The 15,665-nt window shown below is 29.5% G+C and overlaps 1 long non-coding RNA gene across 2 annotated transcripts in view; it reads left to right on the top strand.

Moving 5' to 3' along the window:
* The window catches only part of LOC106691686 (uncharacterized), a 15,413-nt gene extending 5,003 nt beyond the window's left edge, over nt 1-10,410 (top strand). For both annotated transcript variants that reach the window (XR_001344834.2, XR_010843869.1), the window contains exons 2-3: nt 7,894-7,959; nt 10,175-10,410. This is a non-coding gene — a long non-coding RNA (uncharacterized lncRNA). The remainder of the gene's footprint in view (nt 1-7,893; nt 7,960-10,174) is intronic.
* Nucleotides 10,411-15,665: the final 5,255 nt, after the last annotated feature.

The following is a 15,665-nucleotide window of genomic DNA, read 5'->3' as shown; positions in this document are numbered from 1 at the left end:
CCTTGCTTCCTCTTCCATTCCTGGCAATCCTCCGAGGCGCCTGAAAAGAAGATGGCCTCGTGACCTTATATTGTTTTTAGAGTTCTACTACTGGGTAGTTTCTCTACATCCTGTATCATATAATTATGTCATTATGATCAAATTTACTTGTTGTATTTTTTTTATACAGTTGTAAATATCAATAAATAAATAAATAAAAAAAAATTGAAGGGAATAAAATAATTTTTTTAATAGTGATTCCAAACCACTTTATGTTTATTTCCTGTTTTTACAACACCTGATATCTACGATCGGTCTTCATTTTAGGTATGTCTTTGTTGCCAAAGCTAAAAAATTAATCTCGGCCCAGTAGCCTCAGCTGTATTTTATGATTGGATTAAATCTTTCTTCCCTCCCCCCTCCAAAAAAATAATAATCATAATTAATTAAATAAAAATAAATAAATAATAATAATTTTGTGCCATGATTATTTTGGGCAGATTTTACAGTTTTGACAAGCTTACTAGCTGCTAGGACGAGGTGTCAGAAACTTAGTAAGGGCATTAAGCCTTGAAACGGACATTAAGCCTTGAAACGGACATTAATCCTTGAAACGCGCTAAAGTGAGTGAACATTGATTTTTTTTTTCAATTTCTTGTTCCTAAGATTGTGAAAAAATATGTTGATACGAGCCTTAATTCAAGCCAAACTATTACAACAAATTGGATATATCAGCCCAATAGTACTGAATGTTACATTTAAAAAAATGCTGCATCTCAAAGTAAAATTTAAAAAAAAAAGTAAGATTCGAAAAAATTCAAATGAGACAATAATATAATATTTTCATTCATGATGTACCGTTTGTGAATATGAACACGAACATCATGACTATTTTGGACATAAAACAAATTAAGAAAAAAAATGTATTAATTAATTTATAAAACAGTGGTTAACCAAACCAATCAAACATATAAAATAATAATACTCTTATAATAATAAGCTCTTGGTAATATTCGCCCTCATTTTTTCCTTTTCAGAAAACAGTCTTATACATCTTGTTTTTTTCCAGTAACGTTATTAACAGTATTTTCTTTAACATACAGTCTTCCTTTGTTCTTTATACAGTTTTATTGGATTACTCTTCTCACTAATTCGCTCAGGGACGAACTATAATTATGTTTTAAAGGTATTGATATTATATATATAGATTACATATACTTTTTTCTTTTATGATATTTTAATATATTTTAAAATAACCATTTATAAACAAGTCTCGAAGTAAAGAAAGCCGCAGAACATCTTAATCTTTTAAAAGGCGCTCCTATTTGTCCTATTATTCAAGAATAAATTAGTGTAAGGTATAATACATGTATGTAAAATACAATAATATTGATCATGAAAGTTTGATAATTTTTTATCAAATTAATCATATAATATTATAAGTTTTATAATAAAAGCATTATTCATCGGGTAATTTCTATATAAATATCGATAAATTTAGCACGTTTTATTTCATTACAATAATTTGTTTTCAAAGATTCTTGCCACTTATTTCTAAAAGTCTCTAAGTCGCTTTTTTTTTCCATGCAGCTTATAGAATTTTTTTTTTACAAAAGTTATAATCTGTTTGATGCATTATAAGTAGAGTGATAGTTAATAAGCTTAACCCATTATCTATCCTTGAAGGAATTAAATGCTTTATGCTTTATGTCAGGCACAATTTTTTCTTCATAGAAATTGATTCTTACGAGGCTTCTTTAAGCGGCTTAAGTGAAAGTTAACAGTTGCGACTTCTCAAAAAATGTAGTATTCAATATTTATTTTAAATCTCAACCAATAGTATGACTTTATGGGTCAACAACGCCTAATTTTGTCTGATTTTTTTTTCTTTTTGTAAAAGTAGTAGTGTGGGATGTTACAACAACTTTTTCAGTAAAATTCACTAAAGTTCCACAAGTCCAACTTTATGTCATCGATGACACAGTTTTTTAAATTTTTTATAAACATTTCTCTCAATATTTTGATCAAACACGGAATACTAACGTACATTTATTAAGTTTTTAATATCGGCTAGGTCTTCTCCTTATGGAAATATTATAGTTTGACAGGGCATCAATGTCAAATATTTAGCACATTTAATTTTGTTTTTATGATAAAATTAACTGTATTTCATTGTTAGTATAAATTAACGATGAATGAATATAAAGTGGGATAGAATTTCATAATTAACTCAAGCAAAAAATAAGTTTTAATATAAATTAAAATATAAGAATATGAAATATGTGGTAAGGGTTATTATTCTCATCCTTAGTGTGCAGGAAACAACTGACTTCCAGCGTATAAGGATTGATTTTATCTTAAGTTGAGTGGATAAGTGAAGGTTATGTGATACTCACACAAGATTTTTCTGAAAATATTTCTCGTAAAATGAGGATTTAACCTATTACCGACATTGTTTTTTAGTCAGATTTGACCTGATATTTATAATATAATATAATATAATATTTAAAAAGCGCCTAAAATTGAAAAACGGTATCAAACTCTCCACTCCCGCCCTCCGTGGTAGCCTTACTTATCTGACTTCTCAAATGGACAATTACAGCGAGTAGGCTGGTCGATGGACGACATGTCACAATCTCACAAGAGGAGATCATAACACTAAAAAAAGGCTATACTTCCCCGCCGGACCCGCCCCGCTAAACCCCGGAGAGCGACGGCTCTATATCACTTTTGAAATATTACCTTAAAACGGGAAGAGGGAGGAGACTTTAAGATAGTTTAATCGTGCAAAATATTTAAAAAGCGCCTAAAATTGAAAACGGCATCAAGATCGAAACTTTTATTTCCTAGAAATCTACGTTTGCTATCGTCTGACGACACATGAAGAACATAATGCGGTAACCATGTGACACATGTTTTTTATTATTATTTTAAGGCATCAATCACTTCGGGGTCATTATCGCCCCAAATTTTTATTAGACTTTATTTCCTTAACATTTGAAATTTTTAATAGTCCTTATTGTCTAAATTTCCGAATATTGTCTTCATTTCTGAATTTTGTCTTCATTGACGAATTTAAAATTATAACTGGCTTTTGATCGAGCCCTACAGTATCTTTTAATAATACCCCGCTCATTCCTGTTGAACAGATCCGTTACTTGTCTGTAATTTATGTTTAACGGTAATTGTATTCGCCGATCGATAAATAATGGCTAGATAGTCCTCGAATAGTAACGGTTTAACTCCCCTTAGCAAGTTGAGTCCCAAATTGTTGATTGCTAGGCAGAATAGTGTTGGACTGAGAACACAACCCTGTGGTACTCCGCTAATCTGTTCGCGGTCAACGGAAAATTCGCATCCTCTTTGTACATTTGCCCTTTGATTCTGACAGCTGGTAGTTTTCTAAGGAATATATCATGTTTGATGTTATCAAATGCTTTTTTAAGATCGAAAAATATCGCGAATTTGTGTTCAAGATTAATAATCAATAATAATTAATTACTGATTGATCAGAATTAATATTGGGTTTCAGCGTCCAATGTAACCGGATAGCCCAGTGAGGATCAACCATTGCAGAATCCAGATTGGAAAAATTGTAAAAAATTATTGCGCTCAATTATCCAATTATTAATCTTTTATTGACCATACGTTCCATTATTTTACAGACACATCTTGTGAGAAATATGGGTCGGTATCTGGTTGCGATCCGTTTGTCCTTTCCATTTTTTAAAATTGGGATAATTATTGATTCCCGTCAGGTACTTGGGAATTTCTCAGTGAGCCAGACATGATGGTAGTAGTCAAGCAGCCATTTTAGCATATTTTTTTGGGAGTTTTTTTTATCATGTCATAGTGGATTTGATCAGGTCCGGGTGTAGAGCCTTTGACGGTATTTAAGATAGGTTTTAATTCCCACAGGGGAAAAGAGAGGTCATAATGTACGGCCGCTTCATTATCTGTCCGATTGGAACCTATTGCTTCGTCAACGATATTATTTTTAGTGGAATTATAAATTTCGGAGAAATTCTTGGCAAATGTATTTGATATAATGAATGGATTATCTGTCAGTTTTCCGTTAATAGTGTAACAGGGAAGCGAGGGATTTCTTGTAAATTTGCGGACTTTATTCCACACATCAGCTGACGATGTAGAGGAGTTTATGGAGCTAATATATTTTTTCCATGACTCGACCTTACTTTGTTTGAATATATTTCTACATATAGCCCGGTGCATTTTATATTCAATAAAATTTTCTGATGTCATACATTTGGTGAATTTTTATATGCCTTACGACGTTCTTTAATAGCATTCTTACACTTAGCATTAAACCAAGGGACAAGCGGTCTTTTTGGGGATCTCGAAGTCATCGGTATTGATGCCTTTGCAGCCTATACAATGTTTTAGCCTGCTTTTTCTTGATTTAAACTTTTTTTAATAATATTTTTTCACCTACAAAACTTTATTTATATTGAACTTCATATTTGATTCAAATCAGTAATACAAAAAAATAACATATTGTTTTACGGAATTCCAAACTTAGTTCTTGTTTTTTGAGTTGCGTTAGTAATTGGACATTCTAAAGGAATGATTCCATATTTCATAAATTTTGTTTCTTTTCTTTTTTTATCAACCTGGAGATATTATAATACAAACCATAGAATAACCCTAGCAGCACCAAGGGGGGGGGGGGGCTCGCCGAGCCCTCACTTCCGATTTTTTTTAATACTGCTCTCAAAAAATTTTTCACAGACAAGGAAAAAAATCTATTTACCTAAAATTTATCTACCATGTTGGAATTGATTTGAAAAATATTTGATAAGGAGGAAGAGTACGAAAAATTATTTGTGTTAGAAAAATGAGATGAGGGCGGGTGGAGTCCCCCCTTGGTGCAGGGAAGGGACCTGAGGTTCATCAAAATGCTGGCTTCTGATTGGCTGCTCACGGAAGTGCACTAGCTCGCCCATACTCTCACTACTGGTCTGATTTCCTCAGTTTTTTTTACTTAAAAATATTTTCGGACTGATATGTTTCTTTGGTTTTTTAGTTGTTCTGAAAAGAGTTGACACATGTGAACCTGCTGAATCTAGTGATGAGCATTTGTAAACATAAACATTTTATTCTTATACCCAAGTTCAGACAATAGAATTTTTTTTTTGTTTTAAAATATTCATGAAATTGAAAATAATTAAAGTTTCAGCGACCCTAGGTTTTTGTTGTATCATGTATTCTTATTCTTTTTTTAATTCCAAATTAAAACATTTTCATAATAAAGCATATAGAAATCTTAGGTCCTTATTTTTTTTTAAATAATCCTTATTCTACCATCTTATTTACAGAAGTAAGAAGAAATTATTATATTTCAAAAGAGTAAGTTTACCATAAAAGGAAAATTCATGATATAAGGGTTAAAATCAAGTGAGGGCTTGTGGAGGTCGTCTTGGGAAGTGTAGGGCTCGGCGAGCCCCCCTCCCCCTTGGAGTAGGCCGTAATGAATACTACCTTGGTGCTGCTAGGGTTAATATATCCATACCCTTTAGATTTTTATCCAGCATATATTAGTGCAATTCAACGAAACATAATGTATTATGTGAATGAAAAGTAATAAAAATACCTAAAACGATGTGAACTCAATTAATGTATAAATGAAAACAAACAAAAGCTTATATTACATTAATTTATTGATTTAATGAGTGAGCAATAGAGCAAATCAAAAACGTAGCAATGCAAATGAAATGCATAAAGTGGACTGTTGTCAGGTTGAGCTCCTTAGTGCATTGATTACAGTTATAGTTCAATTGGGCTTACAATATAAGATATATAATTTATTCAATTTTCTGTGTTTTACTGCACATAGTACAATACTCTAAAATCCTGAAACAAATTTTAATGAATCCGTAACGGTATTTGAGCGCTCTAGGAACAACCGTTGGAACTGGAAAAATTTTCGTCTTCTGGAGAAAATTTTCCCTTTGATTTATAACAGCCTCGTGGAAGAACATATTATGAAATTAATGATGATGATAAAATTCCAGAGCGTTCCTAATGGTGTAGTCAAACAAGATCTATGAACGTTTCTTGGTTCATATAAACACCACCGGTATCTAATTAAATTTATTTTTTCTTTAAAGTCGATTTGCGAAACATGTCATTCTCTCTGCCATTTTCTGTTTCAAAGCAATGCTCAAATAACCGATGAAAATTAAAAGTCATAGAGAGTTTTGAACTTTATCAGAAACAACCATTAATTTTGATAGTACAAACTACACATCGATGTCGTATCTCACGGACTTTTAATATCATGAATAAACGTCACATCCATAAAAAGGATAAAGTTTTAATTGAAATATATAGAACAGCCCTAAAAAGACCCATTAAAGCCCCAAATGACAGTCACTGGAATAATTGCCCTTATTCATACTGTTTAATTAATTTTATTTAAATAATAAATTAACAACTACCTCTCATGCCTCTTTTAGGCCTTAGTTTCTTACTGCTCTGCCACTATCCGAAACTTTTTATTTCAAAAATAAATTTATGAAGGCGGTTTAAAAATGAAATGCATCAAGAACTGGTGGCTCATACTAGGGTAATTGACTAAATATTACATATACCTTTGCTTTCAGCATGCTTCAGTATTTTGGTTCTATTATCTCCTTAATTATTACAATATGATAAAAGGTTTATTAATTTAATCATTATTTTAAACGAAAATCAGATAATTTTAACTGGGATCAAAGAACAACAAATATAACGTTTAAACATAAATTATAATCTTACACTATCCTTGACATTACCATGAATCATATTTTTCAAAATATTCAATTAAATTTAATCAATAAATATTGTCTAGTTTATATATAGATGGAGCGAACTCAACCTGAACAAGGACACAGTAATTTCCAAAGTAACGTCAATCTAGAAACTCTTCCATTGTAAATTAACTTTTTTTCCTTAATTTAGCAAAATCAATAACAGTCTAGTACCTAATGACGAATATTATTTATTCTAATAGACGTTCGGTAAAGCAAAATTCATTCAGATATGAATGAATAATTACAAGAAAAAATCATTGCATAGATTGGAATAAGAATGTGATAATTTGCAAGAAAAGCATTATTTTAAGTGATTGACCCCGTTTTTTTGTCTGATAAAATTATTACTTAATGTAAAATTTACATTATGTGACTCAGCATATATTATCCGTAACCCTCCAATCGTTGTAAACCATAGATCATATATTGTACTAATATGATTTAATGAACACTCTTATGAAAAAAAAATGTTTACTTCTATAGAAAACTCTATGTCAGTAACTTATCCTAGTTTTTTTTTTGTTTTTTTTTGCGAGGCATATTTAAACCACCAAATATCCTGTCTACAAGCATTATATACCTTTACCATTATATATCACAAGTGAGGTTATAATAAAAGTGTACAAAGAGTGGTAAAAGAGAAATAATTTGACTGTGATTTTTAATGTATTTTTGACATATTAGATGTAAATGTTTTGACCTGGGCAGAGTAGCCTGTATGGAGTTTTTTTAAAATAGTTAAATGATATTGTCTCATAGTAAATTAAGATTGTCCCTGAAGATGGCCGAATTGGCCGAAACGTTGGACGTGTAAATGAAATAAATGTTTTGAGACTATAATTTGGATAGTGTTTTTTAATTAATTAGTAAAAGATGTTTTTATATTTTTCACATAATAATTTGTCATATTGATTTTTTTAATAATCCTTTTCGTTAAGAGCTTGACTACCATCAATTTTATTAGACAATTACTTTTAATAATATTCCCTGTTCCAAAATGTTAACACTTTTCTAAAATTTACATTCTGTTCTTAACCACTTATTCAATAAAAAACTGTTCTAGAATAAATATTAAAAATACTAATAATTATTTCGAATACAGGCTAAAGTGAAATGACTGGCAAAATGGAACAACCTCGCAGGCAAACTCAGTCAACAGATCTTTTAGGTTTGAGCTTCTCTTATTTCTCCATTATTATCAATTAATTCAGGAGGCCTCAAGACGTTTATTTCTGTCAAAAAATATTTCATAAGTGATGTGTAAAAATAAATAAAATTTGTAGAGTTAATCAAATGTTATTGTAATATATATTGAGAATTGACTGTATATGTATTTTAAGCAGATGGTCAGGACTGCGGTCAGACGGCCTCCTTCAGACAAAAAATACTGCTTCATATTTTAACAAGAGGTTCACATCTTGTATATTTATTATAATTTTATTCTATACCAGATCGGCCTGGTGGGGCTTTCATGATATGTACATGATATAACAGGTCTGTTTTGCGTAACAATTGATTAGGGGAGTATAGTATTTTGCAAACGAGACCCTTAACTATTTACAAAACTATAAATATTGAAGGATTGTGAAAAAAAGGATGAAATACCGAGAAAATATGTATAAATAAAAAAAAAAGAATAGATAAAAATAATAAGTTCTAAGACATGAAAAAAAAAAGCTATAACAAAAACAATGACATCTAAATCGAAGGATATAAGTAATTTACTTCTAATGGGGAAACAATTTAATTCATGAAACAGACAAAGAGAAAAATAAATAAAATAATCGTAACGTCAAAAATAGAATTGATAAATATATAATTCATAAGGCTTTCCCAAATTGTTAGTCACTGATCCTTTAACTGTCCTAGTAGTGAAGTTTTATGAACCGTTTTTTGATGAAGTCTTCTCTTGATTCCACTTGTAGCTCCCGATGAAATTGGCTATTTCGTACCAAGCAAGGGGCAGGCATCCACAGTGATTTTCAGTTTATCTTGAAATTATTGTAATTTTTTCATTTTTCTAAGAGATAACATTCTCTAGACTTCATAGCAATACACCAGTAGTGGCCTAAGTACTGGTTTGTAAATGAGAATAGTAGTTTATGGTTTTAATTTAGATTTTCTATTTACGATAGGATATAGAATAATAATATATACAAACATTGCTAACCTTGCGTAGGTTTGTGTTAATTTAATGTTGATATGGGGGAGGGGGGAGGGGAGACATTCCAGGTAAGGGGGTGATCTAGGTGGATTCCCGCGTATCTTACTGTTTCACTTGCTGGACTCCATTGCACTTTTTTACCTTTGAGAATTAGTTCCGGTGGGTCTGACGTACGTTTTTTTCATATTGAGGCTGATCATCCAATGAGAAAAAACATTGTCCCAAATCATTAAGGTGACCCTGCAATGTATTTCTAGCTATTATTATGTCATTATTTTTAGAGAAACTGCTGTATCGTCTGCAAACGTAGCTATACATGTTGTATCATTTCGCCCAAACTTCTAAAAAACTGGTTCTTAGCTTCTATCATCTATCAAGATGGATTATTTTCTATTGAATACAGACCAGACCTATTCTTCCCAATGACGTTCCTTCCGATTTATGTAATTGAACTTCAACATTCTCCAATAAACACTCCAGATACAAAAAAACGGTATAGCTCTGAAACATTACATTTAAATTAATAAATAAGTAATTGTTGCTACCTAGTGATGAAAATAGCTAAGATTGTAAAACAACAAATGCGACAATCGTATCGTTTCTCTATTTCTTTCTCTTTTTTTTCGTTTTGGGAAAAGTTCAAATATAAATATATACAAAATAATACTATGAAATTGTGCTACGACTTACTTTTTGATTCTTTATTCTATTTATATACCCTACTGATTTAACTAGACCATAAAGTATATATATAAAACGCACATTAGTCATAACATGTAAATCTCCCTTAATGAAGACCCCTAAAAACATAATTTAGGAAATTTGAGACAGTCAAACAACTCACACAATTTACAGAAAGAGACGATAAATTAATATAAAATATAAAAGAATTCGATAATTATATGTTTTCCTCCTTTCATGGTGGTAATATTTTTCGATTATTGTCATTGCAACCATGGAAACACGAAAACATAAGAATAGTAGTTTTTTATTTAACATACGAAAGAAATAAAGAAAGGGGACGTATTGTCACCCAGAATAATACAGAAGTTTCCTTTATTGTGTGTTATTATCACAAAGTGAATTGACGAGTTCACCGTACCAGATTTAGATTATTGAATTAGGCTATTTTTAACTGAGAATATGAAATAAGTAAATTAATTTGTTTAATATATATTTTTTTAAATAGTTATTCATTTTGTTTTTTTCATGGTTCAAGGAGCTTGGAGGATAAATACAGTTCGTGGAACTTACAAGGCGTCATGTTGAAAAGACATATCTAAGATTAATCTTGAGTTCAAGAGAGAGTTGGCTCACTAAGTCATCAAGTGCAATAGAAAGGTTAAGTAAAGTTAGTTTCAATAGAGCATTAAAATTAAATCGAAAGGAACTAAATTATATAAGCCAGCCATTTTGGTCGAGGTGATCAGTGGATAATACTAGGCTATTTAAAAAATGTGGTAATCTAAAACCTATAGCTAAAGTTTTTAATATATGGTTTATCTGAAACTGGGTTAAAGAGGTAAGACCTGTACAAAACGATCCATATTTCACTTGGAAATTCTTTTTACCATATAGCACGAAATGTAACTCAATTTTAATTGTAAACCAATATACGTATATAATAATGTCATTCATGCTCTATGAGTAATATTTAATACAACACAGAACTTAAATAAAATACTTTTATACATCAGTACCTTCGAAGGACAATATGTCCATACATTCTACTACTGCTTTCCAGTTTGGCCTCCTACATGGTCTCTTGTCAACTATAGTGGCATTTATTGTTGTGTATATACGTCCTGATGGATTGCTTCGAGTCACATGTTCCGTCTATCCAAGTATCCTTGTGTTCATAATATAAGATATTGACTGACTAGTCTATGCAAGCAGTTTACAGTTAGTTTTCCTCCTCCTCGTGTTAAGGCTCTGACCCCAGATCGTTCCAGCAATCATACGGATGACCTTCCTTCCTCTAAGGATTAACTCCTGATTTTTAAATATTTCAATATATATATATTGGAATATTCTTGAATTTTCTATGCAATACTCAATCCTATTAAGTGTAACAGATAAATTTTAAATGGTTAGCTGGTTACAATAGCTGCCTAAGTGACAGAAATTCAATCAATTTTGTGTCATTATTGTTAAATTAATATCAAATAGAACAAAAATTATAAACTTTTTTTACGAGATAGTTTGTACATGACTGAGCAAAGAATTTTCTTAGATTTAAATATGCAACTCATTCAATCTTAAAACTGTAATAATCAATTTTGTTCCAAAACAAAAATGAACATGATATTCAAAAAGATCAAAAAAATAAATAAATAAAAGGACCTTGTTGATAGCGCTTTAAACAATGTTTTGTTGATTAAAATATATTATATTTTAATTATATTAATCAATTTATTTATTTAAACGTTTTGGAACGAATATCTGACCATGATATAGTAAGGGTGAAAGTTCTTGTGGATGAGAATACTTTGTGGGTTTAGGGTTGCATGTAAACATAAAACGATGTCTCAGCAGGGTTAAGCAGAATTTTATTTGCTTTGTTGGCCCAAGGAAATACGAGGAAGGAACATCTTTTAAAACTGTTTCAAAACCCACATAAGTGTAACATATAATCATTAGTCCAGGATAATTTAAGAATATTAAATTTTACATTTTTTTTCAGACTGACAATGAGTACATAACTGATGTGTTTGATTGAATCGATTTAATATCATAACATTAATTACAAATATAATTATTTAATTGAAACGTATAAGTCCACTTACTGTTCCATTACCTCAATTTAATTAATTCCACATTCACCTTAAATTACCTCTATCTATACTATCTCTCATCAACTTCACCAAGTTCACCAGTATCAATATTAATTACAACCAATAATAACTTGAAATCACCAATAATATCTACCATTGTAATTTAGTTAGCTAGAGCTCCGTAGATTAATTTTAATTCTAAAAAGCCAATTACTGTACATATTACCATATCGCGGCGGCCCCTCTGCTTCACTTATTGAATTAGAGTTCATGCAGAACAAACATCTCTTCCAGAAGACGAGATGCTTTCAGTTCCAACATAATTACGTTGAATTAGGCTGTTTTATTAATCCATTGTGCTTTTTTTTCGCAAAAGAGATCGGGAGATTTTGCAGAGATCGAGAAAAAATATATAACAGTAATATCTTTACTGAGAAAAAAAAAAAAAAAAAAAAGTATTCGGCGCTGTAAAGATATAATAATAAATAAAAATTATGAATTTTCAGTTAAAGAATATAACAGAATACTTACAAAAATAATAACGAGTTATTTTTCTGTTCTAATCACCCTTAAATTACTGAATTAACGTATTTACCATCGCATTAAGGTACTAAAGCATTTTAAGAAAATGTTGACACAAAATTTGGTGTTCGTCTAGTGCACATTGCTGTGGATCTTTTTACCTACTTTTTTTTTTCGTTTTTAAGGTCTTCAACTTTTTTAAATGAATATATTTGAAAAAATGTCTCAAATATCCCGTAAATTAAAAGCTAATATTTAAAAGGATTTAGTGAATGACATAAATTCTTCCTTATTAAAAACAATAGTTTATTTAATATCATCAGCAACGTTTCGGGAGATTTTCCCCCATCTTCAGGCTGCTGTTAACAAAAACCTATATATTACAAATAATTTTCTCCTATTTGTCATTCTTGCTAATATATTACAATATTAATGTCATTTAATGAGTAAAATTTGCTAATAGTCATACATTTTAGGAGAATAATTACCTTTCTGCCATTAATATTTAATAAGTAAAATTATTAGCTTAATCGGTGAGTTTTGCTGGTTCAAAGTAGGTCAAATTTTATTTATTATTTTTTAAAACCATTTTACCCAGGACTGTTTTGTTGTTTTCTCAACATTTGTTATCCATAACTTATGGGCATTCTGAAATTACCGTTTTAGATATCATTGTTTATATTACTTTAAATAAAATCCCTCATATAAAAATAAAAGTTGGAATTCAGCATTATTATTTTGACAGGATTGCTGTCATTATGTTAACAATTTACAATAATTTTTATATAAAAAATTACTACAAATAAAAAATAATCATAAAAAAAATTATCACTTCCTTCATTACCGTTTAATAGTTTCTTACATTGAAGTAAAACGTCTACTAGAGAAGCATATTGTAAAACAATACACGATTTAATTTAAAGTAGGTTTGGCTAATTTTAAATAAATATTTTAAAAATTCACTCCAAAGTTGGAAGGAAAAATTAAAAACATTTTTTTTTTCTCAAAGTATCGCAGGAATTATAATTACTAACCATATGTTTTAATATTTAAAAAAACAATGTTTATAAACTTGAAAATGCCTATATCCATTTTCAAGTTCTTTAATTTTAAATAAAATTTTAAAAATTTATTGTGTTTATGATTATTTTAAAAGTCATTTTAGAGTCCTATTGATATTATATTTTAGAAATATTGTTATTTTTTTACGATTCAAGATAAAATTTATGTATCACGGTATTTCATTTAGCTTCCTAAATAAACTTCATTTATAACCTACATTATGGTATATGGATAAATTCATGTGAATAACTGTTTCAAAGTTTTTACATTTGCATTCAATATGAAAATATTGACATCCTAATATATTGGCGATAAGACAAAATCGCTAGCTAAGATTTAATAATTAAAATTCATTATTGATCATAAACTCAGTTTTAGAAAATACCACTCCTCCGTCGACCGATTATTACTTCTAACTATATTAACAAAGGCTCAAACGAGGGAAAACACACTGATGTGCTTAGGTGAAACCATGAGAAGATTTTTTATAAGTTAGTTCTAGTTAGTTCTATAGTAATTTTATATTTCTTTATAAAGATAGAATAAAAATTATAAACTGGTTTTGCAATCTTGTGATATATACTTTGTGCTCTATAATATAATAAGTCATGAATACAACAGAAACTTTTTCACTTGAAAGGCTTACTGATTTTATCACATCTTTTTTTTTAGTACTTTATGGTCCTTAGCACCAAATTCTTTCCTTGGTCATAGTCATACAATTAATGACCATTATCAGCTTAGATACAGCTTACTGGAACTAACCAACTAAATCAACGTTTCTCATCATAATCATTTTATCTTATATGTTTTAAATAACACATGCAATGAGAAAGTAAGCTAGGATTATATTTTCACTTCTAACATTGTTTTCAAAAAAGATTTGTTGAGTTTAAAATTTTTAATGAGTAGGATATTTTACAATAAAACCATGTTGTGCTGATTGTTGATACATTTTTACAATCAGACTGATATTTTTCACTAATCTTCATAATTAGATGTATTTCTATTGAAAGATTAAAAGTTAAACTATCTAATAGATTGTAGGAAGATAGGTCGAGTGGCGGTCAACAAAGGTACAAAATAAAATAATAAAAAAAACTATTTGTGGGTAACCAACGTTTTGCCCCACTTTGCAAAGCATCATCAGGGCTGAATAAGAACTGGGTAAAAACATTGTAAAATATGATTAAATAATCAGAATATAAATAAGAAGAGTGTAAAAACTTATTAAAAAAAAAAAAGAGGAACATAGTAAGTTCACAAAATATAAATGTAGGTATACAATACTCATTAATAACACAACATACAATTACATTAATTGTATATCATTAATAACATCATTAATAACAATACATACAATACTCATTAATAACAAGTACAGTAATGAGTGAGAGAATTGCTAGGGTAAACAAGGGTGATGGATAGAAGTATTAACAAATATGCTAAAATTAAAGTGAAGTAATTAAGGTATAAGTATGTTACAATAACAGATAAAGAGGGTACGTGAAGGTGAACAGACAAGTAAAGAGATAGATAGAGATAAGAAGAAATATAATAATAAAGGTCTTCTCCTGTGGCCTGGAGGTTTCTGAGTGGGAGATGAATTGAATGTGATGTACTATTTACTGAGAGCCAAGATACAATGGAGATTTATTAGTGATAAAATATACGATAAATAAAATATTTATTAGTAGAAAAGGGATATACTCTGAAATTATACAGTACATATAAATGTAATAGATGTAGGATATACAGTATAGACGGACATTGTAAGCATCAAAACACCAATAACAAATAGTGACAATCATGTGGGCTAAAGGTTGTTAAGACATGAAGTATGACTGAGAGGATAGGACCGGCAAAATTAAAATTAATATAAAATAAAAATTAGAAGATAAAAAGTAAATTTAAGGAAATGTATATAAAGTAGAGAAGAGAGTAAGTTAGGATAGAAGTAGTCAAATGTATGAGTTAATTATGTTTGTTAAGGTCAATTATGTATATTCCAAATCTGTAGATATGGGATATACACTATTAATCAACTTTATGGTTATCTAATTTTTATTCAAGATAGATTTGGAGAGACTCTTAACGTACTCTTTTTATTTTTAAATATTTTTTACAGTATTTCTTTTTATATTCTAATTGTTTTATAATATTTCACTATGTTTATATCTAGTTTTCATTTAGCCCTGATAAAGCCTTACAAAGTTGGGAAAAACGTTGGTCAAAATAAATAGTTTTTCGTTTTTAACTATTTATACCCTTATTGACCACTATCATTCTACAATCAATTAGATATATTTCATTAATAAAAATTGAATGTACTTATTTTTGCACTATATTTCC

Source organism: Halyomorpha halys, unplaced genomic scaffold (genome assembly GCF_000696795.3).
Source record: "Halyomorpha halys isolate HHAL.00 unplaced genomic scaffold, Hhal_1.1 Scaffold2725.1, whole genome shotgun sequence".
In the NCBI taxonomy this organism is placed as follows: domain Eukaryota; kingdom Metazoa; phylum Arthropoda; class Insecta; order Hemiptera; family Pentatomidae; genus Halyomorpha; species Halyomorpha halys.
Note: the sequence above shows the minus strand (reverse complement) of the source record. Positions and strands in the feature narration are given on the sequence as shown.